Raw genomic sequence first — 13,296 nt, 5'->3', positions numbered from 1 at the left:
CTTAGGATTCGGTGCACTCTTTTTCCTTAAAAAGGTTTTTTAACGAGGCACCAAGCCAAGATCCATAAAATACCTAACTTAGAGGAGTAAAACTCCCACATGTACATATTTGCATATTTTTTATTTTGAATAAAGTTTTTCAGATTTTCTACAAATCCTTTATCAAGATGCATTAATCTGAAATGCAAAATTTCATCGCCCGATTATAAAGCTACAGATCGGCCAAAGTGAAAACCAAATTCATTGTCCGATCATGATAAAGACCAACAAAGATGAAAACTGAATTCATCAGAGGTCGACCAAACAAGGATCAAACCCAATTTCTACAAAATTGACAAAGATGAAAAGTGACAAAATAAATTAAATGCAAGAAGTTATCAAAAGTGACCCATAGGAAAGGACCTGACGAGGTCTTAATAAAAATGGGTTGCTAAAAATAACTTAAAAAAATGGACCGACGTGAAAAAGTCGGACCAGTCAACCACAAACAAAGTTATAAAAAGTAAATCCCTAGAAAGAGGCCTGACCAGCCTTAAAAAAGAGGATTACTAGAAATAACTTAGAAGGGACCGACATGATGAAGTCGGCCTCCCACAAACTAAAGTTATAAAAGTAATCCATAAAAAGAGATCTGACAAAAGATCCAAAAAAGGATTACTAGAAATAACTTAGAAGGGACCGACATGATGAAGTCGGCCTCCCACAAACCAAAGTTATAAAAGTAATCCATAAAAAGAGATCTGACAAAAGATCTAAAAAAAGATTACTAGAAATAACTTAGAAGGGACCGACATGATAAAGTCATCCCACAAAGTTATAAAAGTAATCCATAAAAAGAGATCTGAAAAAAGATCCAAAAATGGATTGCTAGAAATAACTCAGACGAGGCCGATACAACAAAGTCAACTCGGCAAGGCTACCAAAAACTATAATCCATAGGAAGAGATCAACCAAGATCCAAGCAGAAGGGATAACTAGAAATAACCTCAAAACATGACCAAGTTTAAGAAGTCGGACAACAGAAGGCAGGCGCTATAAGGGACCTAAGTTAGACCCAGAAAGCCATGACCTCAAGAAAATCAAATTATAGGCATCATATAAAAAAATGAAAAGAAGAGATTGGATAACAAGGCTCCAACACTCCCAAGATTCCAGAAAATGTCAGAATTATGTAGACAAGCAATCAACAAGCAAAAGCAAAATTGTTGTAATAAACAAATACCTAAGAGGCCACCTGAAGTCGACCCCAAAAGCCTAGGGAAAATACTTTGTTTTTTCAAAAAATAAAGTTGCTAACAGAAAAGCAACTATGAGTATCTGGCAGATAAAAATGACAAATCAAAAAGAGTTCAACGCCCACAGACCGGGCTATACACATCAGATATTCATAAACAAAAAACTACAACAAATTCAAAGATTCTCCAGTGGCAGCATCCTGGGGTGAAGGAGGACGAGTCTGAAGAGGCACCGCATCTACCGTCCCATCATCCCGGTTCAGAATTCGAACATCTAGATCAGACTCCGGCTGACCGACTTCAGCTGAAGTGGAGGAGGGCGGAATAACAGAAGTTTTGGCAGAGGATGCAGCTGGAGGGCTGACGTCATCATCATCATCAGGATCATCAGGGACAATCTTACCATCCTTAACAATGTTGTCTAAACTGAAGAGGGAAAGGTCAAGCTCAGGCGTAAGAACTCGAACTTGCTCCTTCAAATTCTCATAAGCAGCATTAACACTGCGTACAAGATGACCTTGAAGTTTGGCATAATCAACTCAGACAGATTCCAAACTCTCCCTGAGATCCATCATCTCCTTATAAGTAGTGACATAGCTCTCCTTATGCTTCAACGCCGTATCCTCAGCCAACTTTGAAGAGGCCGCCAAAGCAATAGCTCTAGTCTTTTCACCCTCCAACTCTTTCTCCAACCTGTTCACTTTCACCTCAAGCTCCTCCTTCAAACCATTAATCCGGTCAAACTCTGATTTGGCTTCTTCCATAAAGGCCTTTGTCGCATGGATAGGAAGATCTTGGGTGGTTCGGTAGAGAACTACCCCCATATGTGCCATCTTGATGCTGCTCCGAGTTATAAAATCCAAATGACGAAGAAGAGAAACATCGTCAGTAGGAATGACACCATAGGGACCGATCTACTGGTCGACAAATCCAACAGCGTCAAAATCAGGAGCATCTAGATTGAAGGGCTCATCAGTTCGAGGTCTTTTTAAAGGAGGAACGGCCGTAGTAGAAGAAACAGCAACAGAAGCCTGGGGAGGATCGAGCATATGGACCCGAGGGTAGGAATCATCCTCCTCGGTCCAGGAGAGCTCGGCACCGGTTATTTGGGAGGAACACTAACGTGGCGGAAATTGGCTAATTAAGAATTGATATAAGTTGTGCATTAGAAGTATAGTTCTTAACCAACCAGAAATCCGCTTATCAATTTAGAAAGGTTGTCACAAAAATTAAAATTAAAATATTGGGAGTATGAATCCCAGGTCGTCTCCTAACGAGTTGCAGAAAGGTGTGCTATTTTATTAATCAGATATTTTCAGAAAGAGTTTGAGTTGAATAAACAGGAAATTAAATTGGGGAAATTAAGTAATTTAAATAAAAGCCTTGACTGGGAGTAGATTAGTTGGAAGCCCTATTCTTGTTGCAGTACTCTCAAGATTAATTGATAATTAAAGGTCGTTCTGTTTAGTTATCCCTTACTGAATAAGGGAAAGTCAAACAAGTTGGAATGATGTTTCTACTCACAATCCCAATCCGCTCACTTGGAAGGATTGGCGTTAGTGACTAGAGAGCCATCCAACAGTAAACCCAATTACAATCTCTCTTTTGAGTATTCCAACTCAAGGATTCCTTTCAATCAACTCTCCATCAAGTTAGGGGACTACTCGTTCATTGTGAATATGGAACACATAACATAGGAAAGGGGACTAATGAAAGACATGATAAATAAACTCAAAGGAATCAATTAAAAATAAAAGTAACTCTTGTATTAATAAATTCTAAAATAATCCAATAGTAAAATTGAGTAAATTAAATGACATGGAAGAGTAAAGCCAAGTAAAGAAAACGAACTAGAATGACAAAGTCTTGATGAGGTAATAACTCTTCTCGATATCCCAATGCAAAGAACAATAGAAAATAAAAATCCTAAGAACTATGAGTGTGTAGAGAGAAAACCTAGAGGATGAGTAAAACTAGATCTAAAAACTAAAACTGTGTAGAATGAATGTTGTTTTTGGTTTCTGCATGTTCTCTGGCTCTAGTCTGCTTTTCTGGGCCGAAAACTGGGTCAAAACAGGGCCCAAAATCACCCCCAGCGAATTTTGCAGATTATGCAGATCGCGCATGTCACGCGATCGCGTCATTCATGCGGACGCGTCATGTGGCGTTTTGCTTTGCCACGCGGGCGCATCGTCCACGCCTCCGCGTCACTTGTGCTATTCCAATCCGCGCGGTCACGTGAGCCATGCGGCCGCGTCACTGCGATTTCCTTTCTTCCGCGCGGTCGGGTGAGCCATGCGGCCGCGTTACTTCTCGCTGGTCATCTCCTTAATTTCTTGTGTTCCTTCCATTTTTGCAAGCTTCCTTTCCAATCTCCAACTCATTCATGCCCTATAAAGCCTGAAACACTTAACACACAGATCACGACATCGAATGGAATAAAGGAGAATTAAAATACATAATTAAAAGTCTCTAGGAAGCAAGTTTTCAATCATGTAATAATTTTAGGAAGGAAATATAAATGCATGCTAATCATATGAATAAGTGGGTAAAGATCATGATAAAACCACACAAGTAAACACATTATAAACCATAAAATAGTGGTTTATCAACCTCCCCACACTTAAACATTAGCATGTCCTCATGCTTAGTTGAAGGAGATAAAATAAATGAGTAGGAACATGTAAAACTCATGCAATGCAATGCAACCTATATATATGAATGCAACTATATGATTTTTGTCCACTTGATCAATAATAAATAAGCTCTTCAAAATAATTACAAATCAAATTTCACTAATTCAATTCTCATGCAGTAAGAACAGATAAAAATGCAAGAAGGCAGCTCATGAAAGCAGGGAACATAGAATTTTAAGCATTGAACCCTCACTAATGATGTATGTACGCTCTAATCTCTCTAGTGTAAAGGGCAATCACTCTATCCTTCTCTAATCACGCTTTCTAATTTTTGTTCTTCTCCTAATCAATCAACAACATTCGATATACCAATGCAAACATCATAAGATCTTTTCAAGGTTGTAATGGGGCCAAGGTAATGGTAAGGATACATATATGGCTAAGTAAGCTTATAAACTGAATCTTTAATTAACCTAAGCTTTAACATAACCTATATATATATATATATATATATATATATATATATATATATATATATATATATATATATATATATTCTATATAACTTTAGAATTCATACCTAGCTACCCAGAATTTCTTTTCACATTCCATACTCATGTATCAACTTTTATTTTAATTTTATCATACATGCATTGACCCTTGAATTCTGAACTTAATATTGGGGTAATTTTGTCCCCTTATTTATTTATTGAATATTTTTGATTTTTTTTATATAATCATAAAAATAAACACAGCTTATCAATGCACATAGATTTTTAATTCTTATAGTCTCACATAAGTAGGTATCCAAATTTCCATTATATTATCATGACACATTCCCTTATTATATTTTGTTCCCACAATTTCCCATACTTAATTAGCACACACAATTCTATCTTAAGCTAACCATAGATTCAGTTTGGGATATATAATTGTTTTTCCACTTAAGGCTAGTATTGTGGTAAAATATAGAACAAATGGGATTTAAAGGCTCAAAGTGGCTAACAAAGGTAATTGAAAGGGTATGCTTAATTTGGATAAGTGAGCTAAACAATTAATGGCCTCAATCATATGCAAACATATAAATATAATAAATATTGGACATATAGGATGAAACAAAATATAGATTACAATCATAGAGAAGTAAACACACAATAATAAAATAATTATGGTTAAATAATGTAACCATGCATAAAGGCTTAAATCTCACAGGTTGTGTGTTCTTTAGCTCAAAAATCATGTTCCAAATACAACTTCAAGCAAATTTAACATAAAAATTTAATTAAAATTAGTGAAATTTTGTTCCAAAAATAGAGTCTTAGATGAAACTTATTGTCTTTTCAATCAAGTAGAACATGCATGCAACTAATCTATTACTATGCAATTTATCCTATTCTACAAAAGAAAAACTAACTAAATATCCTAATTTATTGGTGTTTAGGGAAGAGAAATTACCTCCGGAAGTCAGGTACTGACCGACCTCCCCACACTTAAGGCTTTGCACTGTCCTCGGTGCCATCTGTCAGGAACAGGGGTGGGCTGGTAGCAATATCTCCACAGTCGGGACCATCATGGCTCCCTATGCTGGTAAAAGAAGTGGAGTCCGGGGTATCTGAGTCCTTGAATTTTTCCATGACCAGCTCCTTGAGGTATGTGAATCGGCGCTTGTTACGGCGCTCTCTCATCTTAGCTTTGTGTTCCTGCCGATCCAACCTTTCGAGTATCTGATGGAGCAGTTGGTCTGTGGTAGGTGCTTGTGGTACGGAAGGAGGAATGTCTTGAGCCGATTCAGTGGGATGGCTTGTAGTGGCTGCTGAGGGTCTGATATATTTCCCATTAGGGACATATTGATCATCCCATGGAAGTATGGCTTTGGTGTCCCTAGCTCTGAAAGAGACTCCGGCTGCTGAGACGAGATCTGAGACCAAGGCGGGAAAAGGTAAGTTGTCCGCGATTTGTACGTGTCCCATGGCATTCTGGATGTGTCTTGGGAGGTTCAGAGGCTAGTCTGTAAGGATGCACCATAGTAGAACGGCCATGTCCGCAGTGAAGGAGGACTCGTGGGTGCTCGGAAAGACATAATGGGACATGATCTGTGCCCATACGCGAGCCTCCAAGGTAAGTGCCGAAGTCAAAATTCCCTTAGGGCAGGTACGATGGTATCCGTAGATCCATCGGCTACCAGGTAGTGCGATAACTCTGAGAACGGCATCCCGGTCAAATTGGTATGTCTGGCGCTTGAGTGCGGCTTCTTGAAAGGCGTCCAAACCTTCTGGAATAGGGGGAAGACCTAGAGCCTTTTGAATGGCCTCTTCTGTAATGGAGACTTGCTTCTGACGGACAAAGACAAACTGCAGGGTTGGCAGGTTGAAGTTGGAGTAGAACTCGACTACCCAAGAAAGATTGACCTGCCTCAGCTGTCTCTGTAGGAAACCCCATTGTCTTTGTGCAATTTGCGGCTCAACAAAGGTAGCGATATGGTTTGGGAGGAGAAGAAGGTATTCGTTGTTGTAGCTCCTTTCTGCTAGGATGGGGAACATCTGCTCACAGTAGCGATTGGAAAATCGTGCAGTGTCCTTTGTTGGGAAGGCTTTTTCTTTATCATCAACCTTTATAATCCTCTTAAGTCTCTTTGTTGAAGGTTTAACCGCAGTTGAAGAGGGTTCTGCCACTAATGCCCTTTTTGTTCCTCTTCTTGCCGTGGATTTGGGAGTAGCTTTCTCTTTTCCTTTCTTGGTGGCCATTCTGAAAAAGGGAAGAGAAAGTAAATTAAATTCAAAGAGATAGAGCAAGGAAGAGAACGGAAAAGGGTGGTTATAAATGCACAGTAAAAGGTAAATGATGTTAACACATGGTCATGACTACATGTGAAAAGTCATCAATGGAAAATAGTTAGTGCATATGATGACAAGTGAATGCAAGGTGTTTATTGGTATGCTGGCAAAGGCATGAGTAGCATAGATCAATCATCACTCGAAACAAACCATCACGGTTGTATTGACAATTATTTATAACGAATAAAATATAAAAGGGTTCTTGTGAAAAACGGGCATTCAATAGTAGAGCAGAATAACGTAGAAAAAGTGCAAAATGCCATATGGGTTTTTTCACAAACACATAGCATGCATGGTGAAATAAGGTATGGAAAGTATTAAATTGAACATGCAAGCAACCCTTTAAAAATTAATATATAATTGCCAAACAAGTTTAGAACAATCCACAAGCATATAATAAGAAATAATGACTCAAATAAATTTCTAACACCAAGTAAAAAGGAAGAAAATATGAATAATGAAAGTAAAAAGAAAAGAAAAGAAGATAACATAGAAAACTAAGAAGATAAATAGAAAAGTAAGGAGAGAAGAAGAAAAAGAAAACCTTGTTAATGGGGGAGAGAGAGAGAGAGAGTGAGGGTGTAAAAAGTGAGAAAGAGGGAAGAAGGAAGAAGGGAGGAAGAAGAAATAAGGAGGGAAAAGAGAAAATAGGATTTGAGGAGAAAAAGATAAGATAAGTGGCAAATCAGGGAAGTTGTGCGGCGCAATCGACGCGGTCACGTGGGGCACGCGGTCGCGTAACTTGCGCTAATACTGAGTGATGCGGTCGCGTCGGTCACGCGGTCGCGTGACCCGTTTTATGCCACTGGCGCGAGGGCAGCCTCGCACTCGCACAACTCTCTGTTGAAAATCAGTAATTGCCAAATATTGGGTGACGCGATCGCGTGGGGCATGCGATCGCGTGAGTGGCCATTAGAAGGATATGACGCGGTCGCGTCGGTCACGCAGCCGCGTGGGAAGGATTGTGCGTTCAGCACCAATCCAGCACCACTCTAGCACAACTTTCGGTCGTGCACCCTTTTGACGTCGAATTCTAGGGCACGTGGTCGCGTGGGTCACGCGGTCGTGTGGGAGGCCAATGTTCCCATGTGACGTGGACGCGTCGGCGATGTGGTCGCGTGGGGCGATTTGTGCCATTGGCACGCCTCCAGCCACGCTCCTACATGACTCTCTGTTTGTTTTTATTTTCTCCCATCTCCTTGCGACGCGGACGCATTAATGATGCGGTCGCATTGCGGAACCTTTTTTTTTTAAATAAAAGTATGTAAATGCAGATGCACAAAATATACTAATAAAGAGAAGAGTTATTAAGTAGAAAAAAACTAAAAATAAAGAAAAGAACGATCATACCATGGTGGGTTGTCTCCCACCTAGCACTTTGCTTTAACGTCCGTAAGTTGGACGCTCCATTAGCTCAATCTTAGGCTATGTGAGGATCTTCCAGGAGGAAGATCTCGAGCTCCTTGTTTTTCTGCATCCGCTCTCCATGGTACAGCTTTAAACGATGTCCATTAACTTTGATAAGTTCAGAGCTGGAAGGATGGCTTAGGTGATAAACTCCGTACGGTTCGGCCTTCTCTACTCTGTATGGACCTTCCCATCTTGATCTCAACTTGCTTGGCATGAGCCTCAGTTGAGATTTGTAAAGGAGGACTAAGTCTCCAGGTTGAAACTCTTTTCTCTTAATGTGCTGATCATGTACAGCCTTCATCTTCTCCTTGTATAGTCTTGAATTCTCATAAGCTTCTAGGTGAAGGCTTTCTAATTCTTGCAGTTGCAATTTCCTTTCAGCTCCGGCTTCCTCAATTCCCATGTTGCACTCCTTTACTGCCCAAAAGGCTTTGTGCTCGACTTCAACAGGGAGATGACAGGCCTTTCCATAGACTAAGCGGAAAGGACTCATCCCAATGGGTGCCTTGAATGCGGTCCTGTACGCCCAAAGTGCATCTTGTAGCCTGGTGCTCCAATCTCTTCTATGAGGTTTGACTATCTTCTGTAAGATACGCTTTATCTCTCTGTTTGACACCTCGGCTTGACCATTAGTCTGAGGATGGTATGCTGTTGCAACCTTATGAATTATTCCATGCTTCTTCATTAATCCTGTTAGTCTCCTGTTACAAAAATGGGTGCCTTGATCGCTTACGATTGCTCATGGTGATCCAAAGTGACAAATAATGTGGTTTTTCACAAAGGAAACAACAATGTTAGCATCATCAGTGTGGGTAGGAATGGCTTCCACCCATTTGGAAACATAATTCACAGCTAACAATATATAAAAATAACCATTAGAATTTGGAAATGGACCCATGAAGTCAATGCCCCAAACGTCAAAAATTTCACAGAAAAGCATAATTTGTTGAGGCATCTCATCCTTCCTGGATATATTACCAAATTTTTGGCATGGGAAACAAGATCTACAAAATTCAGCAGCGTCTCTAAAAAGTGTAGGCCACCAGAATCCACAGTCTAAGATTTTTCTAACTGTTCTTTGAGGGCCAAAATGTCCTCCACTCTTAGATGAGTGACAGGCCTCTAAGATGGACTGGAATTCTGATTGAGGCACACACCGTCTAATTACCTGGTCAGTGCCACATCTCTATAAATATGGGTCATCCCATATATAATATTTAGACTCGCTTTTCAGCTTGTCTCTTTGATGCTTAGAAAAGTTTGGAGGAAAAGTGCGACTAACTAGATAATTAGCTACAGGTGCATACCAAGGGACTACCTCGGATACTGCTTGCAGGTTATCAAATGGGAAATTATCAGCTATAGGAGTAGGGTCATCTGAAATGTGCTCAAGGCGACTTAAGTGGTCTGCCACTAAATTCTGGTTGCCACTCCTATCCTTAATTTCTAAATCAAATTCTTGTAATAGTAGTATCCAACGTATAAGCCTTGGTTTGGACTCCTTTTTAGCTAATAGATACTTTAGAGCTGCGTGGTCTGAGTACACTACTACCTTCGTACCAAGTAAATAGGCTCGGAATTTATCCAGAGAAAAAACAATAGCAAGAAGCACTTTCTCAGTAGTAGTGTAATTGGATTGTGCTGCATCTAGAGTTTTAGATGCATAAGCAATAACAAAAGGATCCTTACCTTCACGCTGAGCCAATGCTGCTCCTACTGCATGGTTGGAAGCGTCACACATTATTTTGAATGGCTGGCTCCAGTCTGGTCCTCTCACAATTGGAGCTTGAGTCAGGGTGGTCTTCAGCTTATCAAACGCTTGTTTGCAATCTTCACTGAACTCGAATTCAATATCCTTCTACAATAGTTTGGATAAGGGAAGTGCTACCTTACTGAAGTCCTTAATGAATCTCCTGTAAAAACCTGCATGGCCAAGGAACGAGCGGACTTCCCTCACAGAAGAGGGGTAAGGTAAACTAGAAATAACATCCACCTTTGCTGGATCTACAGAAATGCCAGTATGAGATACAACATGTCCTAGTACAATCCCTTGTTTAACCATAAAGTGACATTTTTCAAAATTTAATACAAGGTTTGTACTGACACATCTATCTAATACTCTAGATAATCCATCTAAGCAAAGGCTAAATGAATCACCATAAACACTAAAATCATCCATAAAAACTTCCATACAGTCCTCAATAAGATCAGAGAAAAGACTCATCATGCACCTTTGAAGGTAGCTGGTGCATTGCACAAGCCAAAGGGCATTCTCTTGTAAGCATAAGTCCCAAAAAGACATGTAAAAGTAGTCTTTTCCTGATCCTCAAGAGCTATATGAATCTGGAAAAACCTGTGTAACCATCTAGAAAACAATAATGTGATTTACCTGACAGGCGATCCAGCATTTGATCAATGAATGGAAGAGGATAGTAATCCTTACGGGTTGCTTGGTTGAGGCGTCTGTAATTAACGCAGACCCTCCAAGCGTTCTATACTCTGGTTGCTATGAGCTCTCCATGCTCATTTTTCACTGTAGTGACTCCAGACTTCTTTGGCACTACTTGTACTGGGCTTACCTATTCACTGTCTGAGATAGGATAGATGATATCTGCCTCCAGTAGTCTGGTCACTTCCTTTTTGACAACCTCTAAGATAGTGGGGTTTAGTCTTCTCTGGGGTTGACGAACGGGCCTTGCTCCCTTTTCTAAAAATATTCTGTGCTCACATACTTGAGGTTTGATGCCTACTATATCTGCCAAACTCCACCCAATTGCCTTCTTGTGCTTCCTCAGCACACTAAGTAACTGCTCTTCTTGTTGAGAAGTGAGTTCCCTTGCAATGATAACTGGACACTGTTGCTTGTCCTCAAGGTAAGCATATTTGAGGTGTGGAGGAAGGGGTTTTAATTCTAACTTTTGGTCATGGTCAGGCTCTGGGTTGTTTGGAGCTGGCAACAATGGGAAAGCACTGTCATTGTCCTCTGAGAATGTCGCTACACTTGGACCTTGTCCTATGTGCTTCTCTTCCAATTCCTCCTGGTGAACTTCAGCTACAGTTTCATCTATGATGTTACACTGGAAGATAGAATGATCTTCTAGAGGGTGCTTCATAACTCCATTCAGATTGAAACGTACTAATCGGCCATCTATTTCAAAAGAGTATGTTCCTGAAAAGGCATCCAATTTAAACTTAGATGTCTTCAGGAATGGTCTTCCAAGTAGGATTGAAGATGGCTTCTCTGAGTTATTTTGGGGCATCTCCAGAATGTAAAAATCAGTGGGGAATGTGAGTCCTTTAATGCCCACGAATACATCTTCAGCAACTCCAACCACTGTAATAATGCTCTTATCTGCTAGCACAAAATGAGCTGCCGACCTTTTTAAGGGAGGGAGCCTCAAAATATCATATATAGACAAAGGCATTATACTCACACATGCTCCTAAATCACACATGCAGTCAGAAATTATCACACCACCAATAGTACAATTAACTATACAAGGACCTGGGTCACTACACTTTTCAGGTAAACCTCCCATTAAAGCAGATATGGAACTACCTAAAGGAATAGTTTCTAATTCATTAATTTTGTCTTTATGTATACACAAATCTTTTAGAAACTTTGCATATTTAGGTACCTGTTGAATAACATCAAAAAGAGGAACAGTTACCTCAACCTTTTTGAATATCTCTACCATTTTGGGATCAGGTTCCAGCTGCTTCCTGGGCTTGCTTGCAAGTTGTGGAAATGGGATAGGAGTGGTGTCTCCTACAGTATCTGCGCCGTGTGGTACTTCCTCCTGTGGTTGAACTTCTTCTTTTTCAGCTATGTCCTGTATGTCCTCTTCCTCTTCAGCATCTTCTATTTCCACTACCTCTTCAGCTGAGGCGTGTTCTGGTAGGCTTGGCTCCTCCTGATTTCTCTCCTGTAGTGTGGTTCCAGACCTCAAGGTGATGGCATTAATGCCACCCTTGGGATTGGGTAATGGTTGAGAGGAGATTCCACTGGAGCTCAAAGGCTGGTAATTGGAGTTATTCATTGATCCAATCTGTGAGACAAGAGCTTGCAAAGTAGCGTTCAGACCATTTAGAGTGGCATTAATGTTATTTTCCATGGTCTGTTGTCTCCGATCAATGGATTGTAGTAAATCATCATTAGAAGATGAGGAAGGATAAGTAATTTGAGAGGTCTGCTGTTGGGTATTCTGTGGTCCTTGGGACTGTCTCAGGTGAGGTACTCTGTAAGGCTGGTTCTAGTTCTGCTGCCTGTTATTGTTATTATTCTACCTCTGATTTCCCTGATTGTTTCTGCCTCCTCTGTTGTTGTTGTCCCTCCAATTCTGGTTAGAATTGTCCTGCCATCCATGGTTGTAATTGCCACCATGATTGTACCCTTGGTTGGGGCGGTCATAGAAGTTATGAGTGGCTGCTACGGTGTTATCTTCCTGCTGAAGCTACGGACACTCATCAGTATAGTGGCTATAATCAGCATAGATTCCGCAAACTCTCTGTGGGACTAACTGTTGGTTTTGCTGTGGTGGAGAAGGTTGAGCTTGCTGAACTTGTTGTTGATTCAATTGCATCTGCTTCAGCAAGTTGGTCATTTCACAGATACTCTGAGTCAGAGCAGCAGTCTCTCTGCTAGAGGATACTTCTGCAATGGCTTTTGAACGGCCTTGTTTCTGCCTGTGATTCCGAGTAGATTCAGCTAAGTCGCTGATCAATTACCATGCCTCATCAGTGGTCTTGTACTTTTTCATAGACCCATTGCTAGCACTTTCCAATATGGTCTTATCTTGGGGCCTCATGCCTTGTGTGACATAACCGAGTAATACTATCTTGTCAATCATATGGTGGGGGCATACTTCCAGAAGATTATTGAAGCGCTCCCAGTATTCATAGAGAGTCTCAGATTCATCCTGAACAATCATGGAAATGTCTTTCCTCAGTTTATCAGTAACTTCAGCTGGAAAAAGTTTTTCCAAGAATTCTCTTCTCAGTGTATCCCAGTTGGATACAGTTGCTGCTGGTTGGGTGTAGTACCACTCTCTTGCCTTCCCCTCAAGATAAAACGGGAAAGCTTTCAACAAAATTGAAGTTTTATCTGCACCATCACGCCTGACAGTAGAACAGGCTGCTTGAAAATCTCTCAGGTGCTTGATAGGCTCTTGAGCAGGCAAG

General features: G+C 40.5%; 1 non-coding gene across 1 annotated transcript; it reads left to right on the top strand.

Moving 5' to 3' along the window:
- Positions 1 to 12,959: 12,959 nt before the first annotated feature.
- LOC112767743 (small nucleolar RNA R71) lies at positions 12,960 to 13,067 on the top strand. Its single transcript, XR_003185183.1, has one exon. It is a non-coding gene; the product is annotated as a small nucleolar RNA R71 (small nucleolar RNA).
- Positions 13,068 to 13,296: the final 229 nt, after the last annotated feature.

This window comes from Arachis hypogaea, chromosome 17 (genome assembly GCF_003086295.3).
Source record: "Arachis hypogaea cultivar Tifrunner chromosome 17, arahy.Tifrunner.gnm2.J5K5, whole genome shotgun sequence".
In the NCBI taxonomy this organism is placed as follows: Eukaryota; Viridiplantae; Streptophyta; class Magnoliopsida; order Fabales; family Fabaceae; genus Arachis; species Arachis hypogaea.
This window is presented reverse-complemented; position numbering and strand designations above follow the sequence as displayed.